Below are 22,454 nucleotides of genomic sequence, written 5' to 3' on the forward strand. Positions count from 1 at the left end.
GCAACTGAGTTTTCTTTTGTGGAGGTGGAATGTAAGACCATGTTGTTCTATGCTTCCCTACCATTGTACCCAAATCTTGATTATTTTCTTTGGATTGAAATGTTATTATAATGTAGGAAACAGCTTATAACTCCGATACATGATCAAACTCCTCAGAATTTCTTTTTAACATTGTCAAGTGCACTTGGTTCATCATCCCTTAGAGTATATATAATATCCTGCAGATCTTGATCAGACAAAAAACAATGCAAAGACATTCTGGCAATTGAGATTTGTGTTATCTGAAACAAAATATGTTTCAAATGGATACTTATGTAATTTGCACCAAGTAACTTCAAAATTTAGTAATTCACTAACAGCAAGAAGTAGCACCTTCAAACAATAATAGTTGTAGTCTGAACAATGCTTTTTGCCTGTCTCAATAAGAAAAAACTACATCTGACAGTGAATCCATCAGACTCACCTTATCCATTTGAAGATATGCATTTTTTTATTTATAATATTTTAGGTCATTGTACACAAAATGCATTATGATTTTATGATAAAGTTTTGTAAATATAAATTGACAAGTACATAAAGCAGCAATCAATAATCTTAAATTGGAAAACAAATATAAAGATTAGTATGTTGAAAAGAGTTGAATGGACTCACCTTATCCAGATAAAGGTTAATCTGCATGTTTAGGAATCTAGCCATCACTCCTACATACTCCCAAGGATGGTTTACCCTGAATGAGGATGGTATATATGCTCAATAGGAATTTCTGTCAGATTGGTTCTTGGCATTCTTGATCATTGAAGAAACAGTGGGCTCTCCTGTAAACAATGTTGAAATTACCCTCGTGGGTGATCTCCTTATATTAACAGATGTTGGAGAGGGTTTTGTCATAGATAGCATTTGGTAGGCTGCAGAAGCTACCAAAAAATGTGATTAGCCTAGGTCAGTGTTTTTCAACCTTTTTTTATCTCACAGCACACTTGAACCTATAATTAAATTTCCGTGGCAAAAATTTCCTCAGAATAAATCATGTCATTTAAGTTGTGTTTGTAAACATTCTATTGTCACATTACTTGCCACTTAACCTAATTCTTTTTGTCTATATTTTTGTGAATTAAATAAAATAGTATTGTTGTTCCTTAAAATAGCAGCAAGTTACAACAATAGTTATTTAAAATAATAATTTTCATTTACATAAAAAAAGTAATTAAGTAATCAAAAAGTCTTAATTTGCATTTAAAAGTGGCATGATAATTGGCTTTATAAACCTGCCCATTGTCCTGCTATTTCTAAGTTAAAATAATTTTAACTATGAGGGTAATCCCAAAAGTAAGGTCTCCTATTTTTTAAAAATACAAAGAAACATTTATTTTCAATAATGTTCATATCCTTTTAAAGCTTGAAAATCATCTATTTTTCTATATAATTGCCATTTTGATCAATGCAATTTTGTATGCGCTGTGGCAATTTTTGTATGCCCATGTCATACCAGCTCGCTCCATGTCATGTTAAACCTATTGAAATTCATTGCCAGTTGACGGAAGTGTATGGCAAGTCGTGCATAGATGTCAAAAACGTCCTCAAGTGGTGTAGGGAGTTTGCAGCTGATCATACTGAAATTCACAACAAAGAAAGAAGAGGGAGACTGTCAATTTCTGACGAGACAATCATTGAGCAAACCATGTGTGAAGATTGGCGAATCACTCTGGATTATCTCTGCATTTTGGTTCTTGGGGTTTCCCAATGCACCAATCATAGGATTTTAATGGAAAAGTTGCAATATCAGAAGGTGTGTGCAAGATGGGTCCCATGACATTGCGGCTAGCTGGTGTGACATGGGCACACAAAAATTGCCATAGTGCCTACAAAAATGCATTGACCGAAATGGTGATTATGTAGAAAAATAGATAAATGTTCAAGCATTAAAATGATATGAGCATTATTGAAAATAAATATTTTTTTGTATTTTTTAAAAAATAGGAGACCTTACTTTTGGGATTACCCTCGTAAATATGGGCAATTACAGATATGTTTTAGATATTATTTGATTAAAAGAAAATTTTATTTTAAATGAAATAACCCAGTGTTATGCACATATAATTTTGCTTATGAATATATATTTTCTACTACATTATGTATGCATTTATTTATTATGACAATGAATAACTTGTATAATCAATTTAAAGAGGATTTAATTTTGACATTTACACTTATCATTTTTGGGGCTTCTTTCAAAAGTAATTTATTTAATAATTTTCCTTCAAAAATTTTCACGGCACACCTACAATCTTCTCGTGCCACACCAGTTGAAAATCACTGGCCTAGATGAAGAAAATAGAAATTCTGAAGAAATCATTGATAAGCTTACTCTTACTGGATATGGTATTAAGATTTTAGAGAATATAGCAGAATTGTCAGGTATGACTTTTGAATATTTTCAGTTGCAGTTTTAATTTGACTTTTGTAGTGTATTTTTTTTTTCTTCAAAAAGAAGTAAAGAAAATTTAAAAGACTCAGCAGACTCAATAATTTTGAGAGTGGATAAGAAACTTGATATATTAACTTACTGGAAATAAGTGAATTCTGTTTATGAATCTCATGATCAAACAATTCAAAACATCTTTTACTTCCAGCATGTATAAGTTTAATCAAACAAATGGTTTTGGCTTTAGGTTACATAAGTTAAAAAGAACAAATTCAAAATTAGTGTTTTAATGTGGAATATGTTCAATTTAATTATAAATTGTACAAATTTTATGTTGGTATATTAACATGGAATTTATTGGGCTGCAAGTTGAAAAAATTGTAGACCTATAAATTCCCACTGTTATCTGTCCATCCATCTTTCCTTAATCTTGAGAATGGGATTAGATAGATGAAATCTGAGACCAGATATGGAAACCTTAGGGCAAGAGGTCCCAATTAACTATATACAAACTTCCGATGAAAACAAGAAGTCATGTTATTTCAATTCAAAACTTTCCCTTGAAAGCAGTTAATAGATGACTGGCATGACACTATTGCTAACAGGAAAAGTATGATGTACAGGGGCAAGACACTACTAATTTCAGGTGGAGAGCATATATTTTAAATTAAATAAATTAAAAATATGATTAAAAATTGCAGTCCAGCATTGTGATGATGTCACAATAAATAATTTCGTTTCCTTCTATATTTATTTATTCATAAAATAAAATACAAGATAACTGACAAATTTACAACTACATCTATGCATTTGTTGAGAGAAAATTTTTTAATTACAGGTAACCTTCATATGACACGGGAGTTACGTTCCAAAAAATTGCCGTGTTATGCGAATCCATGTTATACGAAACAAAGAACTAGTGCGAAAAGGGGGGTTAGGTTCCAAAAATTAAAAAAACATGCTGTTAAATCCTTCTTTAAATCGGTTTCATGATTCACAAAAGGATGATGCAGGCATCGAGCAAAATTACAAATAAAAATAATAATATACTGAATATTATATTGTAAAAATATGAAATATATATAAAATAATTTATGTTGTTAATTTAAATTAATTTAAATAATTACTAGGGGTGCTCCTAGTGGCCATTTTTGGCTTATAGTGATAGAATCCAGTTTTTCAGCTTTATATAGTAGATTTTTTTATGGATAAACTACTTATTTAAGTAAATATTTTATCAGATTATTCATCCTATATGATGATCTCAGCATGAGAATCATCAACTGGTAACAGTTTTTAATACATTTCATGTTGTACGAGGGTTTTACCTAATTCTCGAACCGTGTTAGAGTGAATCCGTGCTATAGAAGTGCCGTGTTATACAGGGGTTACCTGTGCTAATGTTTTCAGCCTACTCCTATAGGCCATCATCAAGTTTTTTTTTTCTTCTTAAAACTGCTTTTAAAAAAACTATTCTACAAATAGAACATTTCATTTAAATTTTAACCCTTGAAGAATTCTGATTACTAATTTAAATTGAAACAAGTTAAATAAATAACTTATGAAAAACATGAGGGTAACAATAATTAAAAATAAACTTAAAAAATATACATTAACAAAATACAAATAAACATGCTAATAAACATACACAACATACCAATACCAGCACACTTGAAATTAAGAAATATTTACTAACATTTTCATCCATTTATAACAGACATCTTCAAGCATATAACACAGAACAAACTGGCTATATCAAAACTGAATGTGTTTTTACGAACAATTTAAAAGTTCAAATTAAAATCATTTCTGGAACAAAGTGCATTTACAGTTTAAAATTATTTTTTGAACAAAACACATGATTAGTTTAAAAATATTTTTGAATAACTTACAAAATACTTTTAAATTATTTCTCATAAAAAATTACATACAGTCAAACCTGTTTTTATGTGGGGGATAGGGACCACATTAAAAAAAACGCATTAAAAAAAATCTCACGAAACTTCACGAATGGCTGTAAATAATAGTTTTCGCGACACAATTAAAAAATATTTTTTTTATGCGGTCAACAGGGACCGCATAAAAAAAAGTCTCACAGAAAATAACTCGAAACCGTACGAAATAGAATTTATTGACAACAGATGTCAGCACTTGACTGCATCGTCTGGTCTATCGTCTGTTTTACATATTTTTGTCCAGGTGGTGTTTTGTTGACTTAAAAAGTAAATTATTTCATTTTTCGCATATTCATGCAATAATATTACTATAATAAGTGCATTTATGCTATAATAAGTTTATTTAGCTATAATAAGTCAACATAAGACATGACGAATCGCACGAGGCTAGTCGCCAACTATACCGCACAAATTAAAAATTCGCATTAAAAAAATCGCACAAATAAAAATCGCACATAAAAAGAGCGCATAAAAACAGGTTTGACTGTATTTAGTTTTAGATAAATTTTGTAATAACTTACAAAAGGAGTTAAATTACTTTTTTGAACAATTTTTTCACACAAATAACTTATTTAATTTAAATTTTCATTTATGTAAAATCATATTTGCATGGTCTATTGAGATGTATATGAGAAAGCTTTATGAAAGTTCAAAGATAGCGCGACACACTGTAGATAGTGTGTTCATTTCTTTGAAATTAATTCCTACTCCCTTCTTAAGTGCCCTATAGATTTCAATTGACTCTAAGTATTTAAGGTGTGCTCTATTGCAATGGTTGGCAACCGGTAGTCCGAGGACCATTGATGGTCCGTGAGAAAATTTGGGTGGTTTGTGGAGAAATTTTGACATTGTTCAACTGAATGTTATGCGAAGTATTATGAAAGAAATGCAAAATGCTTAGTTACTTTTTTCACTTTTTTGGGGTTTTTATTTGAATTTGAAACTAAATACAAAGTGACTGTTATCAATAAATAATGAACAATAAACAATATTGTGAGTGTGATTGTCGTCGTTCGTGAAAAAGCATTAAGAATCCATAAATTTATTTCAAACAAGCAGCAATGAACTTTAGGCTTGCATTAATTTATTATAATTAAACACACAAGTTTCATATTAATAAAATTGAACTTTTATGATTATTATTATACTACAGATTTTGTATTGTTTAAAAAAATTCACGATAGTGGTCTGCAGGATTCAAAATTTGAGTTTAGAGTTCCATGAGGTCAGAAAGGTTGCTGACCACTGCTCTATTGGAAATCCTGTGTAGCAATCTTTTGTCCCATAGATCAACATGTAATTATTTAATTAAAAATTATAATTATTAATTTTAATATGAGATGGTGCCTAACACCTCCCTGTAATGGGAGGTGTTAGGCACCATCTCATATTAAAATTCTCTGCTCTCCGCTTGTATTTAATGGATGATGACAGTAATGGACTTTGAAAGTTTGTATTCTTCTATTAAATTGAAACCATGCTTAGATGCAGTTATTGTATTCATGATTCAGCACAAGCCAGAGTTATCTGCTTACCCAAATGAAATGAATGAGTTAGTCACATTAGTTTGCTATCAATCATTTTTTAAATTCAACAGCAAGTTATATAAACCAAAGAAAGGGAGCCCAATGGGAAGTCCTATTTCAGGTCTTTTATGCAAACTTCTATTATGCAAGCTTGAAAAAGGTATCCTCAGATTTTTCACAGAAGATATCTTACTCTATAGATGACGTATTCATAAGTTGGAGAAATAACCAGAGAGTTCAGGAATTTTTGAATGTGGTTAACAACAATAGGCATGGTTTAAACCTAAAACTTGGAACAACAGAGCTCTAGTTGTCTGCACTTCCTGTAATATCCAGTTTAAGAATGGATGTATTTATACTGATTTATATATCAAACCAATTTATGCTCCACTGTACATCCCATCATGGTCTAATGATCCTTACAAGTATAAACTTTCTGCATTCAGAGCACTGATTAGAAGAGCCTTTTTGTATTGTTCCAATATACAAGATTGCTTAAGAGAAATTAATAGATTCAAAGAAATTGCTACAACTTTAGGCTATAGAAGGGCTCATCAAGAGTTATGAATAAAACAAAGATAAGTCTCCAAAAAACATTGATAGAATCAATAAATTTACATACAACAAAGGTTGAAAGGCACTATAAATGAGCTGGCAACTCGAGGATAGTTTACAAAACAGCTCCTAATAGATATTAGGAGCTCTTTTGTAAACTATGATAAAGACAAACTAAAGAAAGAAGAACAGGCTGGAGTATACGAAATACCTGATGAATCAACAGATCAACAGTTAGGGGTTCAAAAAGATTATGTAGGGAGTCACAAAAAGAAATCTGATGGTGCAACACAAGTAACACAAATGCAATGTAGAAAAAGGCCACAGTAATATAATTTTGGCATCAGTGTCACAGATGGAAGGCTCTTTTATAAAGTGGGATGAAGCAAACATCATTAAAAGGGTATTCTCCAACCATCTCTAGAGATATGGAAAAAATAGAGATTTACAAGAGCAAGATCAAAGAACTGCCTGAACAAGAGAGATGCAAAGGCATTATCATCAGCCTGGAAATACATCATTGAAAAAAGATTTGGACATAAAAACCCCTGAATTATGTATCACCCTATAATCATATTTAGCTTATATGTTATACTCTCATAGTTTTTTGTATATATTTTTCTTATTGGCATATTTATTTGTGTTTTGTTAACCTTGCATATTTTTTAAGTTTATTTTTAATTATTGTTACTCTCATATTTTTCATAAGTTATTTATTTAACTTGTTTCAATTTAAATTGGTAATAAGAATTTTTCAAGGGTTAAAATTTAAATGGAATGTTCTATTTGTGGAACAGTTTTCTAAAAGCAGTTTTAAGAAGAAAAAAAACTTGATGATGGCCTATAGGAGTAGGCTGAAAACATTTGCTGAGAGAAAACTTTTTAATTACTAATGCATAGGTGTGGTTGTAAATTTGTAATTTATTCTGTTCTGAGCATGTCTGAACTATATAATATACAATGTAACTTCTGATGCATTTTCTTCAAGCTACTAAATAAATTACTGTATATATATATATATTTAAAACTGTCTAAAATGGAAACCTGTTTAAAATGAAAGTTACTCTGTTCTAAAGAATTTCTTTTGTTAAATTCTACTAAAAGCCTGAAATCTCTCCAACATGGATACAGAAGAGGTTTTTGCATATGAAAAAATGTAATTTAACCTGGATAAAGTGAAAAATTACAATTTCACTTGTAGACAAATAAGTAAAATCACCAAATATAATGGTCATTGTAAAGTATAATAAACTGTTTTCTGAGAACCACTTCAAACCTTGTCAGGGAAATGAAGGTCATATGACAAGGAGACATATGGATACACAGTCTTTGTTGGAATTGACCAGGGACAGAATCAAATACTTTAAGAATTAAATGAGTTTTTGAGAATCAAGTTCTTGAGAACAAGCAATGAATGTAAAAAACAATGAAAATAAGATAATACAGCGTGTTGCCAATTTGTTTTGTATGGAATAGCTAGTAACTAACTAGTACTGAGTATTCAGAAAGACATTGATTAACATGTCTACATTAATACAGAAACAGAATAACTTGGTCTCTGTATTACTATAATGCAATTAGAATTTCTGATAACAGAGCAGAGCCTGAGATACCAGTTCTTGGTACTCAGTTTGGCTTGTTCATTGCTGTGTCAACTCATAAAGATTGCATGTAAGAAGTATTCAAATGCCTAGGAAAGTTCTTGGAAACAACGGGAACTTTTTGCAATTTAATAATACTCATTTCTTGCATTCAAATACTCCCATCTTAATCACATCTCCATCGTAATCACATTGGATTAGCACTTGATTGCTTGCTGTTGGATTGTCTCAATTGGATTAATTTGGATTAAATCTTAGTAATAGATTTTTTTTATGTATGTAAAAGTGATTTTGCTATGAAAAATGAATGTAACTGTGTGACATTTATCTGGTGTAGTTTAAAGATAAAGAAGGAAAAAATATTAAAATGTATGGTTCAAAATGGAAACCTACCAGAATGGAACAAATAATGCAGTTATTTTGTGATTACAATTTATACAGGTTTTATATATATATATGTTTTTAGCTTAATCTAGCAAGAGTTGTTAGTGTAAAAAAAAAAAAAATGAAAACAGATTGAATTTAAATTAATTTTCAAGAAATAATATAATCTAAGATGCAATTATTATTATTTTTTGAATTAAAATATTTGGAGCAAAGAAGATATAAACAATGAATTAATTTTTAAAATTGAATTAGAACTGTACCACAATATTTAAGAAATAAAATAATGATTTAAAAAAAATAATAAATTTTTTAAGTACAAATATAATTAATATAATGGTACATATGACAATGAATGTTATTAAGTTTATTTATATTTTAATGATTAAAATTTCTGATTATAAAAATAAACTTTTAAGTTTTTAAAATTATTTGTTAAATAAATTTGCATTGACTTCAAACTTGAAAATTAATTTCTGTAGTAAAAATTGAAAAATTATGACAATTAAATATTTTTGGATTAAAATTTGTTGTAAAACTTACGAAGATAGATTTTATTTAACATTTGGGAATTCTTTAGAAATATCATAATTTTTCAGTTTTTAATAAAGAATTTATTTCTGAAGTTCAATTAATACTTATTATAATGTTTTAAACTTTTCTTTAATAATTTTTTTTTGTAGGTTAATTGTTCAAGATTGCTGATAAATACCAATGTTTCTAAAAGATAAGTACTGCTTGAAGAACCAGATACAGTAAATGATATTCAAAGTGTGGCCCATTAATGAACAAATCTAAAAATGAGTGTTTGGATCTGGCGAAGTTGAGAATTTTGAATTGGTAATTTAAAAATTATGGCTATTGTAAATATAAAATATTTGTGTTTTTGTAAATAGTAATTAAGTGATTGTAAATATACACTATATAATTAATTCATGTGCATGTCCTTATTATACAATTTATTATATAATATTTCAGTTATAATGAATCTATGGATTTAAAAATTGAGTATAAAAAATATACAGGATGGTCCATTGTAATCAATCATCTGGAATAACTCAAAAAATACACATCCTACAAAAAACTTCATTGAATAAAAAATGCTAGACTATAAAGGGGCTACAGTAAGTGAAATGGGGTCACTTTGTTTTCTTAAATGAGAACTCCTGTTCTTTATTGCATGTTATTATTCTGCATCAAATTTTAACAAATTTGTATATAAAACATTTTTTCAATAAATGTACTTAGCAGAAGTTAGGAGTGTTTGAAGTTTTATGCAGCTGCCATACCATGCATGCATTCAGACATCTGTGAAGTTCATAAAAAAGGAAGAATTGTAAAGAAAAAAAATTAAGAAATTAATATTATTTGCTGGAATATAGATCAATGTGTACTCCCTTTATCACATTTATGATGGATTTAGCATGCTGTAGCACTAGTTTTGTATCAGTTCAGTATTTGAAGAAAAGTAATGGGAAATTCTCAATAGTTAGAAATTCAAGGGATGAAATAATCATAATGTTGAATTATTGAGTTTTGAATTATTTGAGATTTATATAATTCTGTACAAGATGCCAAATGCCATGTAACTGATGTAATTTATTAAACAAATGGAATATGGCTAGGTGTACAGAATACTATTTTTGTTAATTAATAATAATAATAAACTGCAGGTAAACAACATATGTTCAGTGAGAACCTTACAGGTTACCAGATAGGTTTTATAAAAAATAAAGCAGAATTCTTGAAATTCAGTCCAAAGTAGCTGAAAGTTCCCAAATCTGGTAGCCTAAACCTCTTGAAGTATCTCAGTCTGCTGCTTGTAGCCCAATTTTGCCCAGTAATATTTTATGAGATAAGAGTAAAAAGGGTACTCCATCCTTAAGATGACACCTGAAAATGTGTCACTGTAAAAGTAAAGCCATATTGACCAGATTAAAGTTGTTCTTGGTATATTGTTCTCTTACAGTATGGAGGGACTTCAATCTAAATGAATGAGCATATGCATAGCACAGTTTAGACAGAATTAATTCTGTCTAAACTGTGCTTTGAATTTTGAAGTAACCATATTTCAAACTAATTGAATTCCTTAACATGTAATTCTCTATATCCTTAGCCAGGACAAATTGTTGTTATGAACTAATTGGGTTTTGAACTTTCCAAGTTTGAATTAACAAGGATTTCCTGTAATAGTAGTTTTCTAAAAAATTCTTTTAGCATTTTTCTTCTTCTTTCAACAAACTTCACATATACTGTATATCTTGGCAGATAAGATGACCTTCAGATAAGACGAGGTATAAATTTTTGTCGAAGTTTTATAGTTTTAGCATGTATCTGTCCTATAAGATGACCCCCAAACTATCAACGGCCTGTGAATTTAGTTTAGATCAGCGATCATTATCTGAATAATAATACTGTATAGTGTATATGGAATTATGTCCTATTTGTAATTTTTTGAATGAACAAATTTTATTTTCTTGCACTGCCTTGTGATTGTTGCAAACATTCGCACTGATTCGGCATTCAGGTAATGACTTTGAGTATTCATCAACAACACAAAACTCATACGATGGTTTTGAATACACAAAAACATCGTATGAGCTATTCTATTTTGTGCACATACCCTACTCTCTACAAGTAAATAATTACGGTTTGTCCATTTTTTTATAATGGTTTTAATTTATACAAATTTTAATCTAATTTTTTTGTATCTGTCCTATAAGATGACCCCGGATTTTGGGAGCCTTTTTTTTATGATTCAACTATCGTCTTATCTGCTGAGATAGATGGTACCCTCAGATTCACCTGTGTACAGTGTGGTGGCTGCACAAAACTTCAAATGCTCATAACTTCTGTTAAGTGCATCTTTTGAAAAAATATTTCAGATAAAAGTTTGTTTGTTTTTGATGTAGAATCATAATATACAATAAAAAAAATAGAGATTTCCATTTAAGAAAGTAAAGTTGACCATGTTTACATTGATTGTAACATTATCTATGATGAAACCAATAGCCTATCTTGTGGCACCTTTGAATTCTAATATATTTGGTTTAACAGTTTTTTTTATATGATGCATGTTTTTTGAGTTATTCTGATGGATAGATTAACCCCTTCTCTGTCGAATTTTTTTCAGGGTTACCATCCAAAATCTCAATTTTTTCATTAATAGTTGATGTATAATTAATATTTATGAATATAAAATCAATTATTAAAACCAATGGGATCGGTGGTAATATTAACACACTAAAAATAAAAATTTTTTAGTTAAATAACAAGTAAAAATTATACTCTTTCCATTTCCGACTTCGAGGATTCTATGAGCCAAAACAGGACAAACAAATAGCAAGGAACAACAATTATTTTATTAATTTATCCAAATGCATTTCGCCATCCAGGCCTCATCAGTGGATACATCAGGATGTTATTCGTTGATTACGTTTTATACCCAACAGCCGTTCCCAGCATGCATCAACAATCAATCCAGCATTCAAATTAAGTAAATTTACATGTTCGGCGATACAGAAATGTTCTACAATTTTTCTTTCTAAGTTATTTTCTATTCTATACAAAATTTTAGTATTTTTTATATTTATATTACAATTAAATTTTTGGCAATGTAAAAACCATGCTGATTCCGTTCTTCTCAGTCTAATGGCTGCCTCATGTTCCCGTACTCTCAACTCCAATCTTCTTCCGGTTTCTCCAATGTAATAGTTTGGATTTCTACATGTACATGACATCCTATATACGACACCGGCGATTTTAAATTGGTCTCTGGGCGAATTTTCACTGTTCATTATACTAATGATGTTAGACATCTTATTCTTTTGACTCGCAACTATGCATACAGAGAATTTTTTAAAAATTGGTTTATATTTTTCAAAAACTTTAGCAACATAAGGAACCTTTACATAAGAAATATCTTCTATGCTATTTTTAACATTAAATCTACGTTTTAAATATAAATTGTACCACTTACAGAGGATATGTTTCGGATAATCATTTAACTGAAATTTTTTAAACAATTGTTTTACTTCGATGTCTATGTTTTCTTGCTGGGTTGTTCGATTTAGTATTTTCCTCAATTCCATAATAAAGACATTCTTTTTATTTTCTAAAGGACAGTAAGATTTAAAGTTAATGGTTTTACCATTATTACATAGTTTTTCATACTTACTAAATGATACACTTGTTTCTTCTCTTTTTATAGTGACATCTAAAAAATTCATTTTATTTTGTTGTTCATCTTCACTTGTAAACTTTAAATTTTTATGTAATCCATTTGCATATTCTTCAATGTGTTTGGATGAAACTGTTTGAGAATCATAAACTATTATTATATCGTCTACATATCTTGCATAATATTTAATACCTGTTAGACTTGAAATTCTCATTAGTATAATGAACAGTGAAAATTCGCCCAGAGACCAATTTAAAATCGCCGGTGTCGTATATAGGATGTCATGTACATGTAGAAATCCAAACTATTACATTGGAGAAACCGGAAGAAGATTGGAGTTGAGAGTACGGGAACATGAGGCAGCCATTAGACTGAGAAGAACGGAATCAGCATGGTTTTTACATTGCCAAAAATTTAATTGTAATATAAATATAAAAAATACTAAAATTTTGTATAGAATAGAAAATAACTTAGAAAGAAAAATTGTAGAACATTTCTGTATCGCCGAACATGTAAATTTACTTAATTTGAATGCTGGATTGATTGTTGATGCATGCTGGGAACGGCTGTTGGGTATAAAACGTAATCAACGAATAACATCCTGATGTATCCACTGATGAGGCCTGGATGGCGAAATGCATTTGGATAAATTAATAAAATAATTGTTGTTCCTTGCTATTTGTTTGTCCTGTTTTGGCTCATAGAATCCTCGAAGTCGGAAATGGAAAGAGTATAATTTTTACTTGTTATTTAACTAAAAAATTTTTATTTTTAGTGTGTTAATATTTATGAAGTAATTTTCAAAAGTTAGCACTTACATGTGATTTTTTTATTTATCTAAGAGTAAAATAATTTTATTTATTCATATAAAATTATATTATTTTATTAATTTTTTAATTATTCATTATTTATTTAATGGTTACTAATAATATTTATAAATAAAATAATTTTGATTATATAAAAGAAAAACTACCAAAAACAATTTACATAGATGCTATCATATTCCAAAAATAAACTATATTTTTCCACCAAAAATGGCAAAATAATTTTTGTAACATAATGCCATCTATTGGACAAATAATGAGATAAATATTTAACAATAGTAAATGCACCAGAGACGTTAAAATAAATATTTCTAGAGCATTTTTCACAACAAACGTTTGGGATGCAACAGTATGAAGGGTTAAAATAGTTCCTTTAAAATAACAATAAGGAATAAAATCATTTGATATGAAAATTAAATTCCAATCTTTACAAATCCTGATGTTCAAATATATAATTCTAAAGTAATAAATATTTTAGTAGCTTTTAAATAATTAAAATTAGTGATGCACTGGTTAATTGATAGATACTTCATAATTAGCAGAATCGGCTCCTTGGCCAACTAATCAGTAAAACAAATGACTAATTATCTATTATTATTATTATTATTAATAATTACTTTCTGTTAAATTTAAGTCAGTTAATATAAGACAAATATTTTATCAGATAGTTCTGTTAATAAACTGATAAATGAAAATATAAACATCTATAAGCCCAATTTTCAGTTTAAAGCAAAAAAATTGCCAGATTGTATTGGGTTATATTACTTGAAATTTAATTAATACTTAATAGCATTGATATAGCCCATTGTAATTAGGCAATCAATTTGCTATAATGTGATAAAGGAAATATTTTCTGTATTTGACTACTATTATAGCCAAAGTATATTAAAAATATAACAAATAATAATCTGCTTTACTGGAGTTCATTTTAACAACAAGTTTTTCTCAACTACTTTTGGACAGCCAAGCACAACATCAAGAGATACATTAGTGAATATACTGTAGCTAAGTCATTTAAGTTTGCACAACAATCAGATGTTACACAGTCTAAGATCATTGGCACTCATCCCTATCTATCTTACCCATTACTAAAAAATTTCTTCAAAATAAGAGTTTTAAAACTAGTATTAATTGTTTAGGCGAAAAGTTATAAAATGCAACATTAAGGAATATATACTATGATAAGCTTCTTGTCTAGTCTTCTTAATGACTTGTGAGCACTAAGATTGGTCTTACTTTACTGCTAGACTTATTGCACCATCACAGGACATCAAATTAGACTTAGAAAAACAGTTTTATTTTCAGAATGCATTTCGGATTTGAAGTCCCTCATCAGCTTTTTTGATTTAACATGTCAATTCGATGTTTAGAACATTAAAAGATTAAACACACTATCAAACAAAAAATTATATGTAAAACAAGTAAAATGGCAAAGCCGTATTTGGGACAAGACTATGTCTCGGAGACTCACTACTAAACGGGATCACTTTGACACTCAAGGCGGATCTCGTTCTCATTCTCCAATCTTCTTTAATATCGCTGGTTTTGAGTGCAATTGTTCAAACTTTGCAGGCCACGACCACGAGGTCGTCCACCATGCATTTTCAGTGAAATTAACCTATCCAATGTAGAAATTTCTTTCCATTGGATAGGTTAATTTCTTTCCATTTGCGTGTCGGTCCAGGTTGAATTTTTGTTGATGCCTAATGAAAATTTCCTGTTTTTGAAAAAAAATAATCATGGCTATTGTATTGTCCAAAATTATTTTTTTTTTATTTTGCACAAACAATATTGGATTGCATTCTTCCTTGTCTGTTGACCTCAACCACATGTTCTGTGTCTTTTGTTCTGCTGGTAAAAATTAACTGAGAAACTGATAATTTACTTAATTTGTATCGGCTACGCGATATTTACAATAGTGTCGAGATATAATATAAATCCAAGATCAGCACGGCTGTTGAATTGAAAGGTTAACTAAATGAAATAAAAATATGTCTCTCCTTGTTTATGTTTAGGAGCAAAGTGAAGTGAAAGGGTGAAGATCACGTGGTGGCGCCCTCTGCTCTACACGTCAAATTTTTATCAGTCCATGATTTTATTATAGTAGATAATGTTTAAAAAAACCCACTTGTAACGACATATAATCCTGTTTTAACGTCATATTTGAAGCACTCCCAAATTTACAAAATTAGATTACAAATTTTATTTAACATAGAAGATACTACGTGTTCAGTCCTAAGGTCAGATGACTGTGGGTGGTACTCTCCTCACCTGACTTTGGTGGGGTGAGGTGCCTGTTTTGCCTGTTTGTAGAAGACGGTCGTCATTTTGTATTTTATTTTGACTTGGTTCTTGGTCCCCTGACTACCTACAAGTCTGAATTTTTTTATGTGCAAATGATTTGGGCACCTAATACTCTATGCCAGATATCAACTCTTGATACGTACTCCTTCATACCTCTAAGCTGGTAACAAAAACCGCAGTATGATTTTATAGACAAGACACAGTCTTGTCAAAAAGGTAGTGCTGATACAATAAAACTATAATAAGCTAAGGTACTGGTAAAACAGTAAAGTGATAAAAATACACATTGTTAAAATAAACAGATTCACAGTAAAGCAAATAATAAAGTAACAAGATAATTCAAAGTGCATTCTAGAATTAATGTTCTAAACACCAAATCAACATGTTAAATCAAAAAAGCTGATGAGGGACTCTAAATCTGAAATGCATTCTGAAAATAAAATAGTGTTTTTCTAAGTCTAATTTGATGTCCTGTGGTGGTGTAATAAGTATAGTGGTAAAGTAAGGCCAATCCTAGTGCTCACAAGTCATCATGAAGGAATATGTTGTAGAATGTTTCAAAAGGGATTGGGCTAAGCTCCTACTTTAAAATTGGCATATTTAAGTTTTAAAGCATTTTGTAATTTTAAAATATGTTAGTTAAGTAAAATTATGAATTTGGAGAATTCCTAATCTAATAAGGTTAAAATTTATTTCAGAATATTTTAATTCTCTAATTATTTCTGAATTCCTCATAATTATTGTTTAAACAGATAAAACACCACTTATTGGACTGGAATAATATAGTAAACACTTCATTCAAAATCCTTCAAAATTATTTTCCAGTAAGGGTTAATTCAAAAAAATTTTTTGATGAATGTTTTCGATTTTAATGTTCATATCTTCAATGTGTTAAAAAATTGACATATTAGTTAGTTTATCAGTTACCTGCATAGATATATTTGTATAATTAAAGTTAAGTATGTATAGAATTTCATAGAAAAGTATTCTATATGTATTATTGGTTATATACTTGTAGTTCTGGGACTGTAATAAACAAGTACAGTAGTCACCACTGAACTTAGATTAGGTTGCAATTAACATGCCATCCAATAGATAGGTTTAAAAAAAAGTAACTTTGATTTATTGCATGAATGTTTTACATAATTTAATACAAATATACAGTAGTTAGAGTCTTTATTTTTGCTAAATATCAACTTGATATTTTGTAATTTTAACAAAATTGAGCCAGTCAAACTTGAGTTACAGGCATCAAAAAACCTAGACCACTGCATCACTCCTGTCAAGGAATATAGACCAGCTGATAATATGCATTTAAATAATGTTAAAATTGCAGTATTTCTGAAACAATCGATTATTTTAGCCTCACTTTAGCCTACAGTGATCCTGTGAATGAAATTTGGTGATTTTTTATTTACAAACCTTTGCATTTTGTCTATAATTGCCAGAAGAAAAGGTGTTTCAGAAGATTTAAGGAATGCTATCATTGCTAAACACAGTCATGGTCAGGGCCGGATTATTGAATAGGCAAAGTAGGCAAATGTCTAGGGCCCATAACTCGGAGGGGCCCGGCTTCAGTGTAGAAGATTGCTCTGTTTCAAAACGAGTTGAAAATTATTCGATAGGACAGAAAAGGTTGTATTTAACAATTCCTACTAAGCTCCGCTCGACTAGCCATTATCTAAAAAAAAAGTCAACAGCTAACCGTACGCCACGAGATCTCTCGCACCATCTAGAAATATTCCTAGGGCCGCATCTCGTGGTAGTACTGACGTATGGTTATGATTTATTTTCTAAATCTAAACTTTTACGTCGCGACATCGCATATTCGATATAGTGTTGTTCAAGTTGCTCGAGTGCGAAGATATTACAATTCAATAGTGTTTTATAAAAGAGTTAAAAAGGGTGACACTACGGTGTGACTTGGGGTGACACTACGATATCCGCACCGGGTGTCACCCATGCTAGCTACGCTAATGTCACATTATATAAGATTTGTTTAGAAGCGACTTATTTAAATGGGGCCCCAATTTAAATTTTGTCTAGGGCCCGCTAGAGGCTTAATCCGGCGCTGGTCATGGTATATCTGAGAGAGCTATTTGTAAAGAGCTAATACTAAGCAAGACAACAGTGCACCAGATTATTGTTCATTACACTAACCACGGCCATGTTATACCTAACAAAGCTGCTGGACATCAGCGAAGAACTTCAAAAGTTGATGATAGGAGTTTGGAAAAAATTGTAAAAAACAACTGCAGTGCCACAGCATTGGATATAACTACAATATGATATGAAACAATACAATTGGAAAGAATGTATCTGTTTCAAGAACACACAGGAAACTGCAAGAAATGCATTTCTGGTTCTATGTAGTATGTGAAAAATGCTTGCTAACAGCCCATCAAAAGAAGAAACGGGTATAGTGAGCCAAAGAACATCTTTCCTGGTTTCAGCAAAAGTGGCATGAAATTCTGGTGTCTGATGAATCAAAATTTGAATTATCAGCAACAGACAAAAGCAAACTTGTCATTTGACCTGACAATGAAGCTAATGATCCATTGTCATTAAACCACTCAGTAAAGTTTCCTGCCAGCGTCATGGTTTGGAGGTGTATGAGCACCACTGGTATGGGTCAGTTGACATTTGTTGATGGAACACTTGCTTTAGAACAATACATTAACATTCTACAACAATGTTTATTTCTGTCCATAGCAAAGCTATATCCAAATAGAACCTGCATTTTCCAGCAGGATGGGCCACATATCATACAAGCAGAAAAACAAAACAGTGGCTTGCAGAAAAGAACATAGAACTTCTTCCTTGGCCATCCAAAAGCCCAGATCTTTCACCAATTGAGAATGTATGGAACATTATGAAGAGATGTCTGTGAAAAACATGCCCTTGGACAGTTGAAAGACTAAAAGCTTCCATTCTAACTATCTGGCCATAACAGTAGATGAATGTGAACACCTAGTCAACAACATGCCAAAATGTATGGAAGGTGTTTTGGCTGCAAAAGGTGATGCAACAAAATATTAAACATCCAGTGGTCTATGTTCATTGACAGGAGTGATGTTTTTTGATGCCTGTGATTGAAGTTTGACTGGCTCAATTTTGTTAAAATTGCAAGATATCAAGTTGATATTTAGCAAAAATAAAGATTAATTACTGTATATTTGTATTAAATTATGTAAAACATTCATGCAATAAATCAAAGTTACTTTTTTTAAAACCTATCTATTGGATGGCATGTTAACTGCAGCCTGGTCTAAGTTCAGTGGTCACTACTGTATATGATCTAAATTGAAATAAATAAACAAACATTTTTTTGAAAAATATGCTTTAATTGTCACACAATACAGTTTGATCTTTATCAAACTGTATTGTGTATATAATATCAAATATCAGATAAAAGAAAAGAAAACACACTAAGAACAGTGTTAACAGTTTTTTTAATTTTTGCTTGTGCTTTCAACAAATTTATGTTCATCATTGTCAATCAAACAAAAATTTAAAAATAGAATTTGTTTGCCTTAATACATGCATTTGATATTTTATTTGTGAAATAAAATTAGAATTGTATTAATAAATTTGTGTTTATTTTGATCTCTAAAGTCACATCTTGTCCTATATGCAAGATCATCTTATATGTGAGTAAATACAGCGTACAAAGTTCAGAATTACAGTAGAGAGTCGAAAATCGGAATCAATTGGGGACTGGGGTTGTTCCGATTAGTCATTTGTTCCGATTTCCCATTATGTACGAAAAAATACATTAACCTGTCCGATGTTCAAATTTTTCTCTGTTGCGTGTTGCTTCGTGTTGAATTTTTCTCCGTTGCATGTCGCTTCGTGTTGAATTTTCATCGATTTTAAGCCTAACAAAAATTTTTATAATAATAATCGAAGCTATCGTATTGTTAAAAATTATTTTTGCATTTTGTACAAACAAAATAAATATATTGAAGAATATAAAAACATGAAAATTATACTTTAGAAGTAAATTTAGTATCAAAAACGTTCGATTCAGCATGACACAGTCCGACTGAAAATCGTGCCAATTACCGGCGATTCCGATTACCAGTGTTCCGATTAACGACTCTCTACTGTATACTCAACTGGTAAATAATACTGCTATAAACAATAAAAAATACAAATCTTTAAAACTAGCAAAAAAACTTTTAATTCATTAGAGTCTGCTTATTGTAATTATTTTGACATATATTACATAATAATATTGTCATAATTAATTATTATTATGAAAGTGATATGTAATGTACTCATCTTATACCAATGCTTAGTACTATGCCAGACCAAGGTGAAGGCATAGCTACAGGAAAAATCATTGTATTGTTTACATACTGTTTGTGTATGTATTTGTACCTAAGAATTTCTTGACTATGTGACATGTGTTTAGTAAGGTAGCCTTCTGCACTGCTATGTATGCTATTGTGAAACCCTAATGTTTCAAAATTTTTGTGTAATGTATGTGGTATGATACCTTTGCAATAAAAGACTACTGACACAGTAAGTATGTTATCGTTCAACTCTGCAAGCCTGGAATATATCATACAAAATAGCAACAAATTGAACCTTAAATGAAATTCCAGGATAATCAATTGCAAATTCTAATGTTTTCGATCTTCACAGGAGATATTCCTCAGAATTCTTTAATTAACACTTACCATGCTATAAACGTAATATCACGTTTTCCACATTCCTTTGCAAAAAATGAAAAATGTAATATTACGTTTCTCAACATATCCTGTTATTTCTAGCTTCAAAATGTAAAATTACATTTTCAGCAATGAAAATACAATTTCTTCGTGTATTTTAGTGTGCCTGTTAATAAACAGTGGGCACTATTTATTCGGAAATTTGAAATATAAGCGATTTTGTCCAACCACGATCATTGTTTGATTCGGAGTTTCCTCGTTATATTTTAGAAGTTAATATGGAGTCATTTTATTTTTTATATATAAGTTAAGTTTAGATATGGCGCATTAATGTACTAACTAATAATTGTTCGAATTCATTAATAAAAAAGCAACAAATATAGTGCCAATTATATTGATTTATCTGAAGAAAATGTTACGATTATGATTTAGGCCTAACTGAGATCGAAAAAATGCAAATAAGCCACGTAATTTCATTATTATTTTAAACCTGTATAGTTTATATGATATTACATAATTTATATACTTTTTAGTTATTATCAATATGAAAGTCAAATTCCTATATTTCTGATAATGCTAATGCCATCTTATGTGCATTTGCCAAACCGACTCAATTATGAAAAACAGCTACAGTCAGAAAAAAGTCTACTAATAATATTGATACAGTACATCACTATTATGAATAAATTCATTGATGTACTTTGTATTTGATGCAAAAAATCCAAATTTTAAAGCTATATTGCAGTTTTTAATTTTTTTAATTGTATCTCTATTTCTAAATAACCAAAATAACAGGTCCAAATAACATTAAAGCATAATACATAAAAATAAAGCCTACACACATCAAAATTGAGTATTGTACAGATAAATGTTTCCAATATCGAAAATGGTTTATACTTTTTACCTAGCTTTAGTCAATCGTTTTTTATGTTCAGTAGAAAGTACTGTAAAATTGCTTAAAGCAGTCAGCACACAGGTAAGGAACAAGGTCAACTGGACCAGCACGGTAAGTGTTAAATTGAATGCAGAAATGAAACGTTTTTAAGAATTATTTAAAAATCGTATAAACAAGAATTTTTTAACTAATTCTCTTAAAATATTTTAAAAATAATTTAAATCGATTAAATCGATTTTAAATCTCTCCAAAATGATTTTTTAAATTTGACTGTTTCCTTTGGTATAAGGATTGCCATGGATAAGATACTTTGTCCTTCCTCTTTGAAATTAACGCAGCAGCCATTCTTTATCTTATCCATTTTCCACATGTACTTTATTTCTTGGGTAAGTTCTGAATATTTGTAATTTTTATGTGCATGTACAGGGTTAGCGAGAAATAAGTTTCCCACTTCAGAGAGCTCTGGAATGCGTTATACTGCTCAAAATGAAACAAAATTTGGACTACAGACAATTCAAATGATGCACTTAACATTTCTTTAAAAACAAATAGTATAAAAATTTGTCAATAGATGGCACTGGAGCATACAGAAATATTGAATATGCATGCACATATAAATGTTGAGTATGTAGCACTAAAACTGCTCAATATGTCCTCCTCAATTTTGAACAATGTGCTCTAATCGCAAAACTGTATTTTCCACAGTTGAATGCAGTGAGTTTGCCAGAATATCCAGAACGGTGCCAAAGGCTGTCATTTAGATGTGGCACAGATGCAGGTCTTCTACAGTAGACATTCTCTTTCAGGAAACCCCATAACCAAAAGTCACATGGTATTTACATGTTTGACATATGCAAAGAAATACCATTTGTGTTGCCTATAATAACAAACAGATAATCAACACCAAAAAATGTGGATGCATATTGTTTCCCAGGAACAAGTCCTTAGATAAGAAACCAACAATTAAGATATATGGGGAAAGAATTAAATGATCTGATAGTATCAAGTATCTGGGGATCACTGTCGATAACCTACTAAATTGGGACATTTGCATTGAGTGCATGAAGCAGAAAGCCATCAACCTAGCACACTCCTTACGGTCCATTTGCCACAATCTTTGGGGTTAGAATTT

The 22,454-nt window shown here is 30.1% G+C and overlaps 1 protein-coding gene and 1 long non-coding RNA gene across 4 annotated transcripts in view; one reads left to right on the plus strand and one right to left on the minus strand.

Annotated features, from left to right (window-relative positions):
• LOC136971177 (uncharacterized) overlaps positions 1–22,454 on the plus strand; it is a 100,005-nt gene that overhangs the window by 21,032 nt on the left and 56,519 nt on the right. For all 3 annotated transcript variants that reach the window (XM_067265653.1, XM_067265651.1, XM_067265652.1), the window contains exon 2: positions 9,127–9,283. The gene's annotated coding sequence lies outside the window, so the exon portion shown is untranslated. The remainder of the gene's footprint in view (positions 1–9,126; positions 9,284–22,454) is intronic.
• Positions 11,784–12,528, minus strand: LOC136971183 (uncharacterized). The gene is made up of 2 exons (XR_010880112.1): positions 12,423–12,528; positions 11,784–12,281 (listed from the first exon to the last, which is right to left on the minus strand). It is a non-coding gene; the product is annotated as an uncharacterized lncRNA (long non-coding RNA).

This window comes from Centruroides vittatus, unplaced genomic scaffold (assembly GCF_030686945.1).
Source record: "Centruroides vittatus isolate TY-2023 unplaced genomic scaffold, ASM3068694v2 contig_2349, whole genome shotgun sequence".
Classification (NCBI taxonomy): Eukaryota; Metazoa; Arthropoda; class Arachnida; order Scorpiones; family Buthidae; genus Centruroides; species Centruroides vittatus.